Source organism: Coenobita brevimanus, chromosome 14 (genome assembly GCF_032717465.1).
Source record: "Coenobita brevimanus isolate Jiangsu-jjx chromosome 14, ASM3271746v2, whole genome shotgun sequence".
NCBI lineage: Eukaryota > Metazoa > Arthropoda > Malacostraca > Decapoda > Coenobitidae > Coenobita > Coenobita brevimanus.
The window spans coordinates 59224699-59244537 of NC_136967.1; positions in this window are offsets into that span (position 1 = coordinate 59224699).

The window sequence follows — 19839 nt, forward strand, 5'->3', positions numbered from 1 at the left end:
TATGTTTGGTAGTTCTTGTAGTTGAGATGAATATAAAACCAGGCAATACTATACAATAAGAAGGTTTATGAATATGGCTCCTGGTCTCCTAGATTAATTGGAGAGGCTGTGGAGAGAATGATAAGCATTTCTTTGGTTGAGGGAAAAAACTTATTTCTCTTCTTCCTCCTCGTCCTAAATCAACCCTTGTCTTTCTAACCATTATTTCCCACACCTTTCTTCTGTCTTCTCCTTTCCTCCTCATCCTCATTCGGTTTTTACAATATACATGTATTTTCCTAGTTTCTTCTTCTTCTCTTCTCCTTTTCTTTACTTTGTTTATATATTTACTTATTTCTGTTCCTGTTTGTCTTCTTCTTTTTCTCTCTTTTTTCCAAACTTTTCTTTTTCGGTGCCACTCCATTTCTTTTCCAATTCGTTTTAAACTTGGTACAAATTTTCCAAGATGGTTTTTTTATTATTTTATTTACTTATTTTTACTAGGCCTTTTACATGGACCTATGGAGTGAAATTTCAGTATCTTACTTTCTTGCAACCTCATTAATCATCATGGCAATTGCACAGATGTATGTCAGTGCAATGTGGCTATGTGGAGATCATCGTGCATTCCCTTGAAAATGTTGGTCATCTTTAATACTAACTAACAGACCTTTTCCTCAACCATTTATATCTTAACATCTTTCTTCTTCTTTTCTCCTCTTCCTTTCTCTCCTGTGTTTTACTCTACTATCTTGTTTTCTCCTATCTTTATTCCTCCTTTTCCTCTCTCCCACCTCCTCTTCCCCCCATTAACCACCACACCTTCACCTCCATCCCACGTGTTGTCATTAACGCCAGGTGTCGTTCATCTTGTCCTCCCACTAGCATTCCTTAAGATCTTTTTTCTCCCCTTAACTCTCTCTCTCTCTCTCTCTCTCAGATTCTTCGCACAACTCCCTCACTTTGACCTCACTGCACCTCTTATCATCCTTCACCAACACACCATTTCTCCATTCCTTCCTGTTTCCTTCAAAAACCATCATTTATCCCTTCAATGCCCATCACAATTTTCTTATCAATATCATCCTTACACCAATATGACCTTGTATCATTGTTATCTTTCCCCAGTCTCTCCTTCCTACTATGTGTCCTCCTCCCCATATCCTTCCTTGCTATCTTCACCTTTCTTTCCGCTATTTCTTCCATTTCCTTCCTTTATCTTTCCTGCATTCCCTCTCCTCTCGTTCCTGTTCCTTCTCCTACATTTCATCTTTCCCTCCACTATCCTTCCCTCGCGATTCAACCTTAATATCTTTTTCAGTCCCTCCTTCCTTCCCTTTCCCTATCCACTGTTTCTACTACCCTTCGTCCGTTCCTTCCCCCATCTTTCCTTTATTCCTTCACCTGTCCCTCCCACACCATCACCTCCTTCACCAAACCACCCTGACAAACATCAGCACCTCACCCTGACCTTCTCCTTGGGCCGCTTATATCCTTCTTAATGTCCTTTCTCCTTCTCTCCCTCTATTCCTTCCCATTCTCCTTCACCAGTGCTTTCCCCTCTCCTTCTCACTTATCATCATTTCCCTTCTCTCTCCTTCTTACTGTTCATTTCCTCCCTCTACTCCTTCCCATCTCCTTCCTCCACTCCTTTCCCCCTTCTACTTCTCATTTTCATTCATCATTTCCTTTCCCTCTCCTCCTCACTCGATAATTTCCCTTTCCTCTCCTTCTGTCTTCCTCACCTCCTCTCTCCTTCTTACTGTCCATCACTTCCTCCCTCCACTCCTTTCCCCATCCATCCGTCGCCTCCTCCAAGCACTCTTCCCCCCCAGCTCTCCTTCCCCCCACAATCTTAGGTGGGGGTGTCGCGGGTCTGGCGGCAGCAGATGCGCGCCTCCACTTCCTACTCCAATTTATGTACCTAGTTTGCATATGGCCGCCTAGGGACCAAATAGGGGGAGATGGAGTGAGGGGAGAAGAGGGGAGATGCCAGGAGAGGGAAGGGGAGGGCTAATGAGAAAGGGGAAGGGAGCGTAAGGAGGAAGGGGGGATTGAGAAATCAAGTCATAAGGAACAGAGGAAGAGGGGTGAGGGGAGAAGAGGGGAGATGCCAGGAGAGGGAAGGGGAGGGCTATTAAGAGAGGGGAGGGGAGGGAAGGAGAGAGGAAGGATGGGGAAATTGGAGAATCAGAAGTTACAAGGAACAGAGAAAGGGGAGTGAGGGGAGAAGAAGAGGGGAGCCTTCCTGCTTTTCTATCTCTGTCTTTTGCTGCTAGACAAGTGTTGTTAGTTATAACCTTCCACATACTAAACAGCCATGAAAGGACCAACAGATCAGTTGCTGTTTGCTTTCCTTTATACTCCTTTGTACTGGATGCGGAGGGAGGGGAGGGAGGGGAGGGAAAGGCTAATGTGACACGACAGGAGGGGGGGGGGAGAAGAGGGGAGGGGAGAGTAGGAAGGAAGAGGGAATCGAGGAATTAAAACTTAGAATCGGAGGAAGAGAAGTGAGGGAAGAAGAGAGGAGATGCGAAGGAAGGAGAAGGGAAAGTAGGAAGGATGGAGAAGGGAGATACTAAGTAATCAAAAGTGAGGAACAAGGGGAAAACGAGGGATTGAAAGTGAGGGGAAACAGAAGAAGTGGAGTGAGGGGAGAACTAGGGAAATGTACGAGAAGGGTGTGAGGGAAGGGTTAATAAGAGACGATTAGAGGGAAAGGGAAGTGAAATGAAGGGAAGGGAAGGGAAGGGAAGGGAAGAGAGGGGAGGCAAGGGGAAAATACTGTATATTCACCATTGGTAGGCAAAATAATCCCCGCCCACAAATGCATCACTGACCAATCACAGGCTAGACATCCTTCAATAAAAAGTTCCTGGGAATAATTTATACATTTGACTGATAAACGGCCATATACTTCCGTCTTATCCAATGTTTTTACCGAATGTCATCACCATACATATCCACTGTAGTAATATATAAGTCTTGAAGGATCGAAATGGAGTGCTTAGAGTCGGAAAGAAAAATACTGTACACATCATTATCACTTACGCCGTGGGTCGCCTGCCCGTCACCTGGCGACCAAAGGCGTAAGTGATAATAATGTGTTCAATAATTTTCTTCACTCCGACAATACATAAGCTTTTCCGAGTCTTTTTCAGCTTAGGTGTTATTTACATGGACATAAACGGTGATGGTTCTTCGATAAAAATAACCGATAATAGGTAAATCTATCAGCAATTGCATTCAAAATTGTCAAATGTACCAGAGAAATTTTTGTTCAAGGATGATTGGTTAGTGATGCATCAATGGGCGGAGCTTAGGCACGTATTCTCGTCGGTAAAGGACGGTTCCTAACACCTCTTCCTTAGCGATTTATTTTGCTTATTATACCTTCACGTCCCCTGGTGTTACTTAAGCCTTTCTAATATCACCATAGTCTGTATTTAAAAAAAAAAAAAAAAAACTATATTTGCCTGTCATACCCAAAACTAAATCGGTAAGGAAGTGGAGTTAGGGAGCTTAACCGCCTAGAATATGAGCCTTAGCCTTGGTGAAGCGATTACACAGGATAAAAAACCATGGATAAAAGAGGGGGATCAAAAGTGAGAGACTAAGAGGAAGAGGAAAGAGGGGAGGTAAGCTTACAAAGAAATATGTCAAACCTGTGAGTGATAAAGAGGAAACTGAACTGAGATATTAAGGGAAAAAATATATATATTAGAGAGGGTGGTGGGTGGTGGGGAAAGTGGTTGTTACTGAGTAGGGATAGAAGTGCTTAATGGTCCTTTTGTCCAGGCCACCCCTCACAGGATGCTGCGTCAAGCAATAGACTGACAGAACGATGAGGAAAAAGAGATACGGGTGACAAGACAAGAGAGAGAGAGAGAGAGAGAGAGAGAGAGAGAGAGAGAGAGAGAGAGAGAGAGAGAGAAAATCCGTGAGAAAGCGTGTGAGAAAGAGAATGATGGAGACAAGGGAAGGACAGGGTCAAAGGACAGGTATGACAAGAGAGAGAGAGAGAGAGAGAGAGAGAGAGAGAGAGAGAGAGAGAGAGAGAGAGAATGACACGTAAGGAAACAATTAAAAAGAAAAAAAACAAAAATAAAACAAAGAACAAGGACAGCGTTAACCCACTCAGTACGGCTGCGTGTTTTAGAATCATATATATATTTTTCGTACCAGAAGATTTTCCTCATCGTAAAAAAGCCTCCTGTCGTAAAAAAAAAAAAAAAAAAAATCATCTAACCCCTCAATTCGAAAAACCTACCAAGAGCTGAAAAAAAAATCGTCAACAGGTAAGAAAGGTGCTAATGACGTTCTCGGGCTGAAGGGGTTAAAAGGTGATAAGAGGAAGGACGAGACCCGAGGCAATAACATGAGATAAGGGAAAAGATAAAAATGTACAGCGTGTAGTGAGGTAAACAAGGGTGGGGACTGTGTGTGTGTGTGTGTGTGTGTGTGTGTGTGTGTGTGTGTGTGTGTGTGTGTGTGTGTGTGTGTAGGAAAAAGCGTTACAAAATCAGTTAACGAGAATACAGTCCTGGGTACGGATAGAGAGTAGGAAGGGACAGAAGTGGAGGTGAAGGAAGTGTATATAATGTAGGAGGAAGGGAAGAAGGATGGGTGGAAGGGATGAAAGTAAGAAGATAAAAGGACGGTAGACTGGAGACACAGAGGAAGGGGAGGAGGAAAGGGAGAAGGAGGGAAGTAGGAGTAGATACTTAAGGTACTGGTAGAAATAGAGGAGGAAGGGTAGACGAAAGAGGGCAGAAGGAGAGAAGGACAGTAGGAGGGTAGATCTGAAGGGAAGAGGGACAGACGGATGCAGGGAGGTGACGATACGATGCAGATGAGAATAGTAGGAAGGAAGGATGAAAAGAGTGGGCAGAAAGGAAAACGAGTGTAGGTGTAAGGCAGAGACGGACAAAATGGAGGGGGGTATGATGGAGGAGAGAACGAAGGGGATAGGGGCTGGGGAGATGAAGAAAAGAAGTCAGGGAGGAAGTGATGAAAAAAAAAAAATGAAAGAAAGGGAAGGCAGGGAGGAGAAAATAGAGGATCACAACCATCATCATCATCATCATCATCACCACGATCACCGTCATCATCACGATCATCACCATCATCATCATCATCATCATATCTTTTTTCCTCCCATCAGGAGCGTAGGGACCCGGGGCTACGCTACTCAGACTCTTAAGGCAAAGGTGACCAGCCTCCCTCGCCCATGAGTGGCAATATGTAAGGGATAAACCACAGCCAACTTTTGGATGTAAACCCTTTTAGACCCCATCCGATTGGAGCGCCTTAGCCTACTAGACCACCAAGCGTCATCCGGTTATATGGTTACCACCCAACGTAGAAAATGGTTTCCTGGGTTACAAGAAGCCATTACGTTTGTCACTCAATGCAGTAGTGTCACCTGAAGGCTGCACTACACCCAGTGAGTGGATGGCGGGCGCTTACACTTACCACAGAAGAAAGGATAAGGAAAAAAAGGAGGGGAATAAGGGAGGTAGGAAGGAGCCAGGTGAAGAAGAGAAAGGGTAGGAAGGGAGGAGGGAGATAAAGGCGGAGAGGATGTAGACAAAGGCAGGGAGGAGGAATGGAGACACAGGCAAGGGAGAAGAAAACAAAATTGAAGGAAAAAGGAGAGACTAAGGGAAGGAGGGAAGAACATAAGAAGAGGCAGGAAGGACCAGACAAAGAAGGGAAAAGAAAGAGTAAAAAGGGCAGGAAAGGAGGCTGCAAGGGAGGAGGAAGAAGGGGCAAGAGAGGAGGAGGGAAGGAGGAGGCAGGAAGGAGAGAACAAAGGGTTGGGAGAGAGGAGAGAAGGATGTGAGAAGAGAGGGTAGGGAAGGAGGGGTGGAAAGAGGTGGAGGAATGTGAGACAGGTAGAGAGGGCCTGAGGTAGGGAGGGGAGAAGGAAGATGAGAGAAGGGATATGGGGGGAGTGGTGGAGGGAAGGAGAGGGATGTGAGAGAGGGAGATGGAAGGGTAGGGAGGGAGGGGTGGATGAGGAGGGAGGGGTGGATGAGGAGGGAGGGAGATGAAAGGGTAGGGAGGGAGGGGTGGATGACGAGAGAGGGAGATGAGAGAGAGTGAAAGAGGGGCCTGAGGGAGAGAGGAGGGAAGAACGATGACAAGAGAAAACAGGGATAGAGTGCTGGATGAAGGACGAGGCATGCGAGAGAGGGAGGGAGGGAGGAAAGGAAAAGGTAGGGAGGGACGGGGATGTGAGTGAGGGAGGGAGGAGAAGAAAGAGGAGGGAGGGACGGTGATGTGAGAGAGGTAGGGAGGAAAGGAAAGGGTAGGAAGGGCGAGGGACGTAAGAGGGAGCGAGGGGCTGATGAAGATGTTTAATGAATCATAAACCAAGCGTCTGACGAGGCCGTCCCACCCTCCTACGGTCATTAAGATGCTCGCTCACTGCCTTATGAACCCACCCTTCCTTCGCCTCCTGCACCCCTTACCCTCCCTCCATTATCCCTTTCCCTCCCTCCTTCACCCCTTACCCTCCCTCCATCATCCCTTTCCCTCCCTCCTTCACCCCTGTCCCTCCCTTCTTCACCCCTTTCCCTCCCTCCTCCGCCTCCATCATCCCTTTCACTCCCTTCTTCACTCCTTTCCCTCTCCTTCACCCCTGTCCCTCCCTCCTTCACCCCTTTCCCTCCCTCCCTCCCTCCATCATCCCTAGTATTCATGTTTTCTATACTCCATTCATCCCTTTTTAATCATCCTTCATTCTTTCTCTACCTCGTTCATTCCTTTCATTCACCCTATCTCTATCTCCATCACTCCTTTATCCATCATTTCATCTTTCCTTCACCCCCTTCACCTCTTTTATTCATCCTTCACCCTTTCTCTTCCTCCTTCACTCTTTCTCCACCTCACTTCTACTCTCTCTATTCACCCTTCACTCCTTCTGCACCTCCTTCACCCCATACATTCATCCTTAGCCATCTTCTTCACCTCTCCCAAACCTCTTTCACTCTCTTCATACCTCTTTCACTCCTTCCCTACACTACCTTCGACGTATAATCCGTGAATATTTTAGGAGTTAAGCCCCAGACGTCCTTCGAGATGTGCAATTTCACCACAGAAAAAAAAAAGGCAATTCTTATACACACATTTACGGAAAAAATACACTGATTCTACATATAAGTGAACTACATAATCCAAATTAATGAAGATGTGAAGAATTACGCGAAGTGACCAACAAAGCTTCGAATATGACAACAAACTACTGACTCGATAACTCTGGTACTTACATATACGTAGACAACCAGGTATTGCACAAGTAATTACCTGGAAAAAATGAAACCATATTAGACTACTGTAGATTGCATTTCTGATTGCATATTAATTACATGATAGTATTATATGAAAAAACAATAGCTTACACTGTATATATCGCTGTTTCCATAGTAACGCTGCTATACAAAGTGGCCATCAACACCTACGGCAACACACACACACACACACACACACACACACACAAACTCAGTGCAACACCCACGCCCTGTGAAAAGACTGTGGGATATGCAGTATGAAACAGTACAGAATACTAGGTAGGGAAAAACCGACTAATCACCATCAGTGCTCCTTCCTTCCTTCCTTTCTTCTTTTCCCTGATGACTTCCTGTTCTCCCCTCCCTCGTTCCTTTCCCCCTCTGATACCTTCCCTCCTTCCTGATATTTTATTTCTTCTTCCTTTCTCTCTTCCCTCCTATCCTCTCTCCCTCCCTCTGACAAACCCTTTCTTCAATCATTCCTTCCTCCCTTCCTTACTTCTTTCTTCCTTCCTTCTTTCCTTCCGCTAGATGTCTTCCTTTCTTCCTCTGCCGTATTCATGTCTTACCTCCTACCTTCCTTCTTTCTCTCCTGTTTTCTTCCCCTCCCTCCCTCTCTCCTCTGACAACTACTTCCTTCCTGCTTTCCTCCTCTCCTACCTCCTTCCCTTCCGTCCCTCTCTCCTCAGACAACTCCTTCTCCTTCATTCCTTCCTTCCTTCACCATCATCAAGGATCTTAGACCTTCTAAAGCGGATTCTCCAAAAATGCTCACCTCATCCCGTCTTCTTCCCTTTTTAATTATTTTATCATTACCTCACACAGTCCCTTTAACTTTCACTATTTCACATTACATCAATTCCTTTCAAACTTTCTTTTAATTCCAAGTTTTGTCATTTCCTCACTACTCTTATTTCTTTTTTTCCTTCTTAATTTGTTATATCGTGTCCTTCATTCCATCTTCATCCTTTCCTAACTCCTCTCATTTTCCTTCTAGTCATTCTTAATCACTTCACATATTTCCTTCATTCCATTATCATCATTTCCTCACTGCTCTCATTCCTCCCGTTCATTCTTCACCTGTTACCTTATTTCCTTCATTCCATTTTCATCCTTCCCTCACTGCTCGCATTCCTTCTTTTCATTCTCCATCTGTTTACGTATTTCCTTCACTCCATTTTCATCCTTTCTTCACTCCTCTCATTCCTTCCAGTCACTCTTCATCACTTCACATATTTCCTTCATTCCATTTTCATCCTTTCCTTACTCCTCTGATTCCTTCTACTCATTCTTCATCTGGCTACGTGGTTCCTTCATTCCTGCTCCACTGTTTATACACTGTTTTCATTCCACTTATTCATTCTTCACACATTCCCATTGTAATTCCGTACAGGTGAAGTCTTAGGGAGTCTGGGGAATGAAAAATACTTGACATGCCTGCATTCTGTAGATAGATAGATAGATAGATAGACAGATTGAGATAGATTGCATTCGACAATAGATAGGGACAGGTACAAACAGACAAATAGACTTACATGGACAGATAGGTAAGTAGATAAAATGAAAGATAAATGGGCCAATAGGGATAGATAGATAGACAGATATAGATAGACAAAGACAGACAGACAGACACACAGACACAGACAGACAGTAGATAGATACACAGATAGATTTTACTGAGCACAGGGGAAGTAACCACAAAAATCTCAGCTGAATAAATCGTCTGGCATTTCTCTCTCTCTCTCTCTCTCTCAGCTAAAAACCACTTCAACTGATCAAAAAGAGTATATAAACTAGAGTTCTCCTTACCATGAGCGAGCCAACCAATTTTTACAGTATACAAGCTTCCATAATAGTTAACTATCTATCTATCTATCTATCTATAGCCCGACGCCCTAATCCCGCAAAGGGTGGCCGCAGACAAAACGCCTCCAAGTCACTCTGTCACCCACCATTTGACTCCCCTCCCCCCAACTCACCCCCCCCTCCCTCATATACCTCTCAACTCCATCCCTCCACCTCATCCTCGGTCTACCCCTCCCTCTCCCTCCCTCCACCTCACCTACATACACCCTCTTAGTCAGTCTTTCATTCTCCATTCTCTCCACATGTCCAAACCACCATTTAGCTAAAAATTTACTAGTTTATTATTATTATTATTATTATTATTATTATTATTATTAGTTATTATTATCATTACTTAAGTATGTCATGATTGGTCACCCTTGCCATAAAAGCCTAACCCAGGGACCCTACGCTTCTGAGTTAGGAGGTAGTACAGGATTCGATGACAAATAGATGGATAGATAGACAGACAGATGAACAGACAGACAGATGGATAGATAGATAACTTACCCTCACGACTGCCGACATCCCTTCACTTACCTTCCTTTCCTTCTTCCATACCTCATACCTTTCTTCTCCCTTCCCCTCCCTCCTTCTCCCCTTCCTCAATAATCAATCTTTTTTTACCCCCGCCTCCTTCCACCCTTCTTGCATCTAGTTATCCCTCATTAACCCGTCTCTTCCTCCCGTCTTCCTCATTATTACTCCTTCCTTCTCTTCCTTCGTTCCTTTCTTCAATCCTTGTTTTAAAGTTTTCTGCTTCTTCTCTATATTTTCTTGTCTTTTACTTCCTCTCTCTCTCTCTCTCTCTCTCTCTCACACACACACACACACACACACACACACACACACATTGCTTATTCTCTTTCTTCAGCTTCCCATCCTCTCCTTCATACTTTCCTTCCACTGCTGACTCCTTCATATCGTTTGTCTTCTTGTCTTCCTATTTTCTTCCATCCACTCTTCCTACTGCTTCCTCACTGACTCCCTCTTCCTTTTTCGTTCTCTATTTTCCTGCAGTCTTTCTTTAACTGTTCATTTGTGTATATTTTCCTTCTTTTTTCCTCTCTTTTCTTAGGCTTGTATTCATTTATTTTGTCCTATGATAATCCATCCCGTCCTTAGTATCCTTAAGTCTCCTTCTACTAGCCTCTCTTTCCTTCTATCCCTTCCCATCTTTAGTTCCTCCCTTCCTCCTTCATTCCTTCCTTCCCATCTCCCCTCCCTTCTCTCTTCCTTCCCTCCTTCACATCTCCCCTCCCTCCATCCTTCCTACAGTCTTACAAGCCCCCACCTCACTCAATTACCAATTTTAAGACTCTCCTTCCTGCTATTCCTTCATATCTTCCATCAATCCCTCCATTCCTTTTTCCTCCCTTCCTTCACGTGCTCTCTCCCTCCTTCCTTCTTTTATATTTTTCCTCCCTCCTTCCTTCCTTCCTTCATACTTTCCCTCCCTCCTTCCTTCTTTCGCATCTTCCTCCCCGCTTCTTTCGTATATTCCCACTCCCTTCACAAATTCCCTCCCCTCTTCATTCACTCATATTTCCACTCCTTCCCTCTTTTTCTCTCATCTTCCCTCCTTCCCATCGTCCCTCCTTCCTTCACCTCCACACTACTCCCCCGCCATAAGTCAATTACCACTTTTAAGACCCCTCATTCTAGGGAAGACAGAAAGAAATCCTGCTACAAACTTTTTCCCTGCTCTGCCCTCTTTCCCTTCCCCTTCATCGCTCTCAACCACTAACACTATTACCCCCCTCTCTCTCTCTCTCTCTCTTTCATGCTTCTTCCTCCCCCCCCCTCTCTCCCCGTCTTCCCCCTTATCTCTCTCCTCTTTCCCCCTATCATGTTACCTCCCCCCTTACCTTCCCTCCCTCCCTCCCCTCTCAACTCTCTAGGCCTCCTCTCTCTCTCTTTAATTTCCCTCTGCTCCCGCTGTGTCACTTCACCCCATGACCTCCTTTCTTTCAACACCCCTCTCTTTCTCTCTTCCACTTCTCTCCATCTCCCCAACTTCTCTTTTACCCATCTCTTTATCTCTCACTCACTCCTCTTTATCTCTCTCATCCCCTCTTTATCTCTCCCACTGTTTTTCTACTCCCCTTAATCCACTCTCTCTCCCCTCTCTCTCTCTCTCTCTCTCTTTCTCTCTCTCCTTTTTCCTACCCCAATCAGCCTCTTCCCTCCCTCTCTCCCTCCTTCCCCTCTCTCTCAATTCCTACCCCTTTCAATCCCCCCCCTCTCTCTCTCTCTCAATTCCTACCCCTTTCAATCCCCCCCTCTCTCTCTCTCTCTCTCTCTCTCTCTCTCTCCGATATTACTTTCCTTACTCTTTCTCTCCATCCCTTCCCCTTTTACCCAACCATCAATTATAAATCCATTTCCCCTCACTCATCTATCCCCTCGACCACCAGCTTCCCCTCACCCCCTCCCAATACCCCTTCTCCCCTCATCCCCTCCCAATACCCCTTCTCCCCTCACCCCCTCCCAATACCCTCTTTCCCCTCACCCCCTCCCAATACCCCTTCTCCCCTCACCCCCTTCCAATACCCCTTCTCCCCTCACCCCCTCCCAATACCCCCTTTTTCCCCTCACCCCCTGCCGATACCCCCTTTCCCCACATCCCCTCCCAATATCCCCTTTCCCCTCATCCCCTCCCAACATCCCCTTTCCCCTCATCCCCTCCCAATACCCTTTTCCCCCACCCCTTCCCAACCCCTTAATTTCCCCTCACACCTTCTCAACCCCAATCCCACTCACCCCCTCTCAATTCCCTCAACCCCTCTTTTATCATCCCCCACCCCTTTCAATCCCTCACTCTCTCTCACAACCCCCCAAATTCCCCTCACCTCCCCCCCTTCCCCCAACCCCCTCCCCTCAACACATTTCCCCTTCTGAATTGTTTGTCTTCACTTTTGGCTGAGATGGAAATGTTTTGCTGGCTTATGCAAAACAGGAGGAGGAGGAGGAGACGGAAGAGGGGGAGGAGGAGGAGACGGAAGAAGGGGAGGAGGAGGAGGAGGAGATGGAAGAGGGGGAGGAGGAAGAGGAGGAGGAGGAAAAAGAAAGGTCAAGAGGAAGATGATGATGATGATGATGATATGACAAGAACAACAATAATAATAATCTATCTATTTACATTATAATGATCCGATCTCTGTATATTTGTTGGCCTGTCCGTTTGTTACGGTAACACAGCAAACCCGGCGCATTGTAGCCCAGTTTTTGTCAGAGTACGGTACCCCTAAAATGCTCTAACTTGAAGCATAAAACAATTTCCAGTCCAATCGGGACACCGATTCCCGAGTTATGACTCATTTCTGGCCTTCTGACATCGAGCGAAGACCACCTGAAGGAGGTCTTTAGGACCAATTTCTTTGTGGGCACTGAAGTTACCGTAGCACAGACTTTGACATCGACAGGAAAGGCCACCGAAGACGGCCTTTAAGGGAATAATAATAATAATAATAATAATAATAACAATAATAATATCAATAATTATCCGTCCATCCATCATCCAATCCTATGTTGCCCCATGAGAAGCGTAGGAGCCCGGGGCTAGGCAAGTTGGTCCTGACATTCAAGATGAGCGTGGCCAGCCTCACTCATCCCTGAGTGGCATTACATGAGCAGTAATCCCCAACCACCCCTTGGATATAAACCTTCACCTGCTCACTCCGACTGGAGCACCTTAATTACCCAGTAAACAACCAGGCGCCATAATTCGGTTATATGGTTACCACCCAGCGAAGTAAATGGTTTCCTGGTGTACTGGAAACCATTTGGCTTGTCGCTCAGTGTACAGTCACCCACAGGCAAAAGGAAGAGGAAAGAATGAAGGAAAGAAAGACAGAAGAGAAAGGAAGGAAGCGAGGAATGGGGCAGACATCCAAAGCAGCACTACATCGAGTAAGTGGATGGTGAGATGATGATGATGATGATGATGATGATGATGATGATGATGATAATAATAATAATAGTGATAATAATAGCTATTATTATAATTATTACTATTATTGAGGAGGAGGAGGAGGAGGAGGCAAGAGAGGGATAAGGAATTGAGGAAGGAACTGGGGAGAGAGATAAAAAGGAAATTAAACTGAGGAGTGGAGGAAGGGGGGGAGGAAGGGGAGGGGGAAGAAACCCAAGGAAAGAAGGGGAAATGAAGAAATGAAAAAAGAGGAGGTGATGAGCGAAGGCAAGAGGAAGGAGAGACGAGGAAGGAGAGAAGAGGACGGAAAAGAAAGGGAGGAAGGAAAGAAGAGAAAGGAGAGAAGAGGAAAGAGAAAAGAGGAAGGAGAGAAGAGGAAGGAGGGAAGAGGAAGGAGAGAAGAGGGAAGGCATCGACTGTGTTGATATCAAGTAAGGAAAAATATGAACCGTCGCATCAATACACACACACACACACACACACACACACACACACACACACACACACACACACACACACACATAAAATGGAGAGCAATTTTGAGTTCCTACGAAAAAAAAAAAAAAATACTTTGTCCTTGGCTCCCTCTCAATATCCTTGGTGTCCTTCCCTCTCTTCTCTCTCGCTCTATCTCTTTTATTTTCTTCCTCCCTCTCTCCCCCATTTTCTTCCTCCCTTCTTCTCTCCCTAACTCCCTCTTTTCCCTTCACTTCTTCTTCCCTCCCTTTTCTCCCTCCCCAAATTTTTCCCCTCATTTCTTTTCCTCTTTGTCTTTTTCTCTCCCTCCCTCTCTCCCTCCTCCCGTTCCCGGTCTGGCACGTTAGTTCTCTCTCTCTCTCTCTCTCTCTCTCTCCACTTCCTCTACCTCCCTTCCCTTCCTTCATTTTCCATCCCTCATTTCTTCGCTCCTCGCTTTTCCCTTCATCCTCCCTTCCTTCAATCGATCCTTTCCCTTCTCCTTCACTCTTCCTTTATTTGTGTTGCCACCCTCCCTCTTTTATCACTTCTTCCTTCCTTCCTTTTCTCTCTTCCCCCTTCCTTCCCTCCTTTTCTCTCTCTTCCTCCTCCACTCCCTCTCTTCTTCCTCCTCCTTTCCTCCTTATTCTGCGTTGCTATCTTCACCCCTCTTTCCTCTCTTCTTTTTCCTCTTTTCCCTCCGTCTCTCCTTTTCTTCCTCTCTTCCCTCCGTCTCTCCTTTACCTCCTCTCTTCCCTCCGTCTCTCCTTTTCTTCCTCTCTTCCCTCCGTCTCTCCTTTCCTCCCTCTTTCTTTTTTCCCTCCCCACTGCTGTCTTCTCCTGGGATTTAAACGATTACAGAGGACTCAATATAATGTATCCCACAGCCTAATATTTACTGCCATGTGTTTTATACCTAATTTTATCTATCTACCTACCTATCTATCTATCTATGTGTCTGTCTATTTACCTATCCATCTATCTATCTACCCATCCATCCATCTATCTACCTATATGTCTGCCAATCTATCTATCTGTCTGTCTCTACCTATCCATCTATCTATCTACCCATCCATCCATCCAACCATCATCTATCTACCTATATGTCTGCCAATCTATCTATCTATCTATCTGTATCTGCCCATCTATCTATCTACCCATCCATCCATCTATCTATATGTCTATCTACCTACCTATGAGTGCCAGAACCACTACTGCAAATCGCGATATTTCCTTTCACAACTACTGAATATCCTTGCATTACTGTAACAACAAAATCCTACCTACACACACGCAATAAACGCCTTACCGCAAAAAAAGGACCATTTCAAAATCATTAAACCTTTCAAAATTCGCGACTGCATAAATCACGCAAGGAAATCCCATTGTAGGTTAAAAAATCGCATGTAAAATTCAAAATCGTATAAGTAAAATTAAAAATCGTATGTAAAATCGCATAAGTATAATTTAAAATCGTATAAGTAAAATTTAAAATCGCATAAGTAAAATTTAAAATCGTATAAATAAAATTTCAAGTCGTACAAGTAAAATTTAAAATCGCATAAGTAAAATTTAAAATCGCATAAGTAAAATTTAAAATCGTACAAGTAAAATTTAAAATCGCATAAGTAAAATTTAAAATCGCATAAGTAAAATTTAAAATCGTATAAGTAAAATTTAAAATCGCATAAGTAAAATTTAAAATCGCATAAGTATAATTTAAAATCGCATAAGTAAAATTTAAAATCGCATGAGTAAAATTTAAAATCGTAAGTAAAATTTAAAATCGTATAAATAAAATTTCAAGTCGTACAAGTAAAATTTAAAATCGCATAAGTAAAATTTAAAATCGCATAAGTAAAATTTAAAATCGCATAAGTAAAATTTAAAATCGCATAAGTAAAATTTAAAATCGCATAAGTAAAATTTAAAATCGCATAAGTAAAATTTAAAATCGTATAAGTAAAATTTAAAATCGCATAAGTAAAATTTAAAATCGCATAAGTAAAATTTAAATTCGTATAAGTAAAATTTAAAATCGTATAAGTAAAATTTAAAATCGTATAAGTAAAATTTAAAATCGTATAAGTAAAATTTAAAATAGCATAAGTAAAATTTAAAATCGTATAAGTAAAATTTAAAATAGTACAAGTAAAAATTAAAATCGCATAAGTAAAATTTAAAATCGCATAAGTAAAATTTCAAGTCGTATAAGTAAAATTTAAAATCGTGTAAGTTCATTCATTCATTCACTGCCAGACGCCATGTATCCCAAACGGGGTGGCCAAGGCTTAGAGTTAATTGTTTTACAGGGAGGGACACTACTCCTCCACCAACCCCACTTGACACGTAGGGAGAGATTAAATATTGCGAGGATTCGAACCAGCGCTTGCAACTGCGTGAGTACAGCAGCTTACCAAGTGAGCCATTTAGGCACCCACGAGCTACCGGACACTTGATCCCGTGTAAGTAAAATTTAAAATCGCATAAGTAAAAATTTGAAATCGCATTCGTAAAATTTAAAATCGTAGAAGTAAAATTTCAAATCGTATAAGTAAAATTCAAAATCGCGTAAGTAAAACTTAAAATCGTATAAAAAAAATTTAAAATCCTATAAGTAAAATTTAAAATCGTATAAGTAAAATTTAAAATCGTATAAGTAAAATTTAAAATCGTATAAGTAAAATTTAAAATCGTATAAGTAAAATTGGTGTCAATGGACTGAATGTGGGACCATGTGATTCTCTGCATGTATCAAATTTTTGAGGAAAATTAAAAACCCGTTCTCTCTCTCTCTCTCATAGTAATAATATACTCATGTCTGATCATACCAACTGTCACATGTGTTTTTCTTTTTTTCTTTTTTTTTCCTGCCGACCTGGAAGTGTGGTGAATGAGAAGAAACTTTGCTTCCTAAAATCCCCGTCTCTCTCTCTCTCTCTCACACACACACACACACACACACACACACACACACACACACACACACACACACACTGCTTAGATCGTCAGTGTAGTTAGTTTTATGTCGACGGATGGTAGTTTCCTCTTTTCTGGTCACTGTCTCCTTCCTTCCTCTCTCACTTTCCTTCCCTACTACCTTTGTTTCTCCTTCTCTCCCTCCCTCCTTCTTTTTCTCTCCCTCCTCCTCCTCCTCCTCTTTTCCTTCCCTCCTCCTTCTCCTCCTTCCACTTTCTCTTCCCTCTGCCTTCATCCTTCTTACTGGCCCCTTCCATCCCCTCTCACCTTCCGTCCCTACCTTCGTCTCTCTCTCTCTCCCTCCTTCTTTTTCTTTCTCCCTCCCTCCCGCCTCCTTCCCTCTCTCTCTTTCTTCTTTCTTTCTCGCCTTCTTCTCTCCTCTTCTCTCCCTTTCTCACTCTCTTCTCTCTCTCTTCATCCTTCTTACTGCTCCCTTCCATCCTCTCTCATCTTCATTCCCCACCTTCGTCCCTCCTCTTCTCTCCCTTTCTTTCCCTCTGTCCTTCTTCTTTCCTTTCCTCCTTCCTCTCTCCTCTTCTCTCCCTCCCACACTCTTTTCTCTCTCCCTTCCTCCTTCTCTCCCTTCCTATATCCCCAGGGTGGCGTGTCCTGATGCTTCCCTCTGTCTTCATTTACTGGGCTTTAATGGACCGCGTCTCACTCCCCCCTCCCCTAGGCTTTCCCCTCCCCTGCTGTTCTCCTCCCCTAGGTTTTCCCCTCCCCTGCTGTTCTCCTCCCCTTGGCTTCCCCCTCCCCTGCTGTTCTCCTCCCCTTGGCTTCCCCCTCCCCTGTTGTTCTCCTCCCCTTGGCTCCCCCCTCCCCTGCTGTTCTCCTCCCCTTGCTGTCTACCTCCTCTGCTGACCCCTTCCCACTGCTGTCCTTCCCCTCTCCCACTGCTGTTCCCCTTCCTTGCTCTCCATCTCCCTGGCTGTCTAGCTCCCTTGCTGCCCTCCTTCCGCCTGCTGTCCCCTTCCCCCTGCTGTCCCTCCTCCCCTGCTGTACCCTCTCCCCTGCTGTACCCGTCCCCCTCCCAATGCTGTCCCCCTTCCACTGCTCCTGCCGTACCCATCCTCTGCTGTTCCCTTGTTTGTTGCTTATTTGTGGCCTATTAAGAGAGAGAGAGAGAGAGAGAGGGGGGGGGGGAACGGCTCCATACTCTTAAAACATCAACACACACACAAGGAGACATGTGGATATGAGGAGGATACGGTGAGGGAGTGAAGGAGGAAGAAAGGGAGGCAAGATGGAGGGAGGGAGACAATTGCATGGAGAAGGACTTTGTTACATAGATCACACAGACCTGGCGGATGAGAGGCGATGGGGGAGAGTGGCGTATGGAAATGCTGAAAGAGGACTGGGAGAAATGAATGACGGGGAGATAAAATATTAGTTACACACACACACACACACACACACACACACACACACACACACACGCAGGATGGGAGTGTTACAGAGTTAAGGAGTTCCAGAAAGCCAGCACACAGATCTGTAACCATAAAAAAGAGAGGGAAAGAGTCAGAGAGGAAGAATGCGGGAACACAGGAGTAATGATGGGGAAAGAGGAAGGGAAGGAGGAAGACTGACACGAAGAGGGGGGCGAAATGAGGAAGCAGGGAAGGAGAAAAAGGAGCCTGGGGTGAGGGGAGGAAGGTGAGGGAGGGAGGAGATAGACTGAGACATTGTATGAATGGAAGAAGGTAAATTTCAGGCATGTTTATACTGTAGTCCTGTCAATGATGTTTACAGAGCAATTTTGCCGCGTGATTAATGATACTGAAATTTTAATACCTTTTTGGTGCGTGGGGCGACTTACAGGGGTAGAACTTAATAAATCCCTCTCAAGACTTAATAAATCCCCCTCGACTTCATAAATCCCTCCCGACTTATATCCCTCTCAGGACTTTATAAATACCAGTGACCTCCATTTCTCCTGTCAATTTATTTCGGGAACAGGTCGTGTAAGTGTCGGAGTTCCCACATAAATACCACACCTAGCGTCTTAAGGTGTTAGTGAGAGCGCCGGAGTGGGTTCAGGCGCCGGTGAGAAGCAGAATAAACACCAAAGCAAAGATAAGACGGATATAGAAGGGCAAGTGACTGTGAGTTGATTATAAGAAGTGAAGAGAGCCCAGACGGTCACCCTTACCCAAAGACTCAACTCAATTCTTTCTTAATTCCCGTTTACCCTTTTCTCTTCTCCTACCACTCATCCCCTTCATTGCCTCCCACCACCCACACAAGTATCTCATTCACTCTCTTCTCCTCCCCTTCTGACGTCCCCTCTCCTCCCCACTTCCCACTCTCCTCCCTGTACTCTTCCCACACCCCCTCTCCTTCCCCTGCCCTCCCTTCCACCTCCCTCCTCCCTGTCCATTCCTTTCTACTTCTCCTTTCCTCCCTGCACTCCCTTCCACTTTCCTTCTCCTCTCCGTCCTCCCTTTCTTCCCCTCCACCCCTCCACTCTCCTTCCCATCCCATTTTCCTCCCTCCCACGTCCCCTATCCTCCCTCCACCACCCCCTCCTCCTCATCCTTCACGTCCCCTCAGCCCCCCCTCCCACCCTCCCCTCACAAGCTGGAGCACCTACACGAGTATGTGATTCCAGGCCAGTCAGTTTGAAGCCCAAGGAGGCCAAACATATAGAGACTGAACGATACACTGAGGGGATGCAAATGGCAACTCCCCCCCCTCCCCGCCTCTCTCTCTCTCTCTCTCTCTCTCTCTACTACTACTACTACTACTCGATTTTAAACATCTTCGTAAGCATCTCCGAGGACCTAGTGGATCTCTCTCTCTCTCTCTGCCTTCCCCTCCCGCTATCTCTCCCTCCTTCCCCTCTCTCCCTATCTCCCTCCATTAACTGCTCTTCCTTCCTCCCTCCTCCTGACCTCTCTCCTCCTAGCCTCCCTGTCTTTCTCCCTTTCCCTCCCTACTTCTCTCTTCCTTTCCCCTCTTTTACCATCCACACCTCACTCTCCCCCATCCTCCTCCTCCCTACCTTGCTCCTCTCTCCCTCTCTTCCTCCGTTCCTTCTCTATCCTCTCAATACCTCTCTCTCATCTTCCAACCTTCCTTCTCTCTTCTCCCTACTTTACCCCACTCTCCTTCTCCTTCCCCCTCTCCCCCTCTCTTCTTTACCCTCTCAGTACCCCTCTCTCCCATCTTCCCTCTTTCTCTACCATCTCAATATTTCTCTCTCTTCTTCCTTCCTTCTTCCTCCTCTCTATTCCACTCACCAAGTTCTTCTCCCTTCCTTCTCCCTCCCATCACTTCACTTCTGCTCCCTACACAGATTTTTCCTCCCCCTCCATCTCACCTTACACCTCCTTCCGGCACTCCTCACCGCAC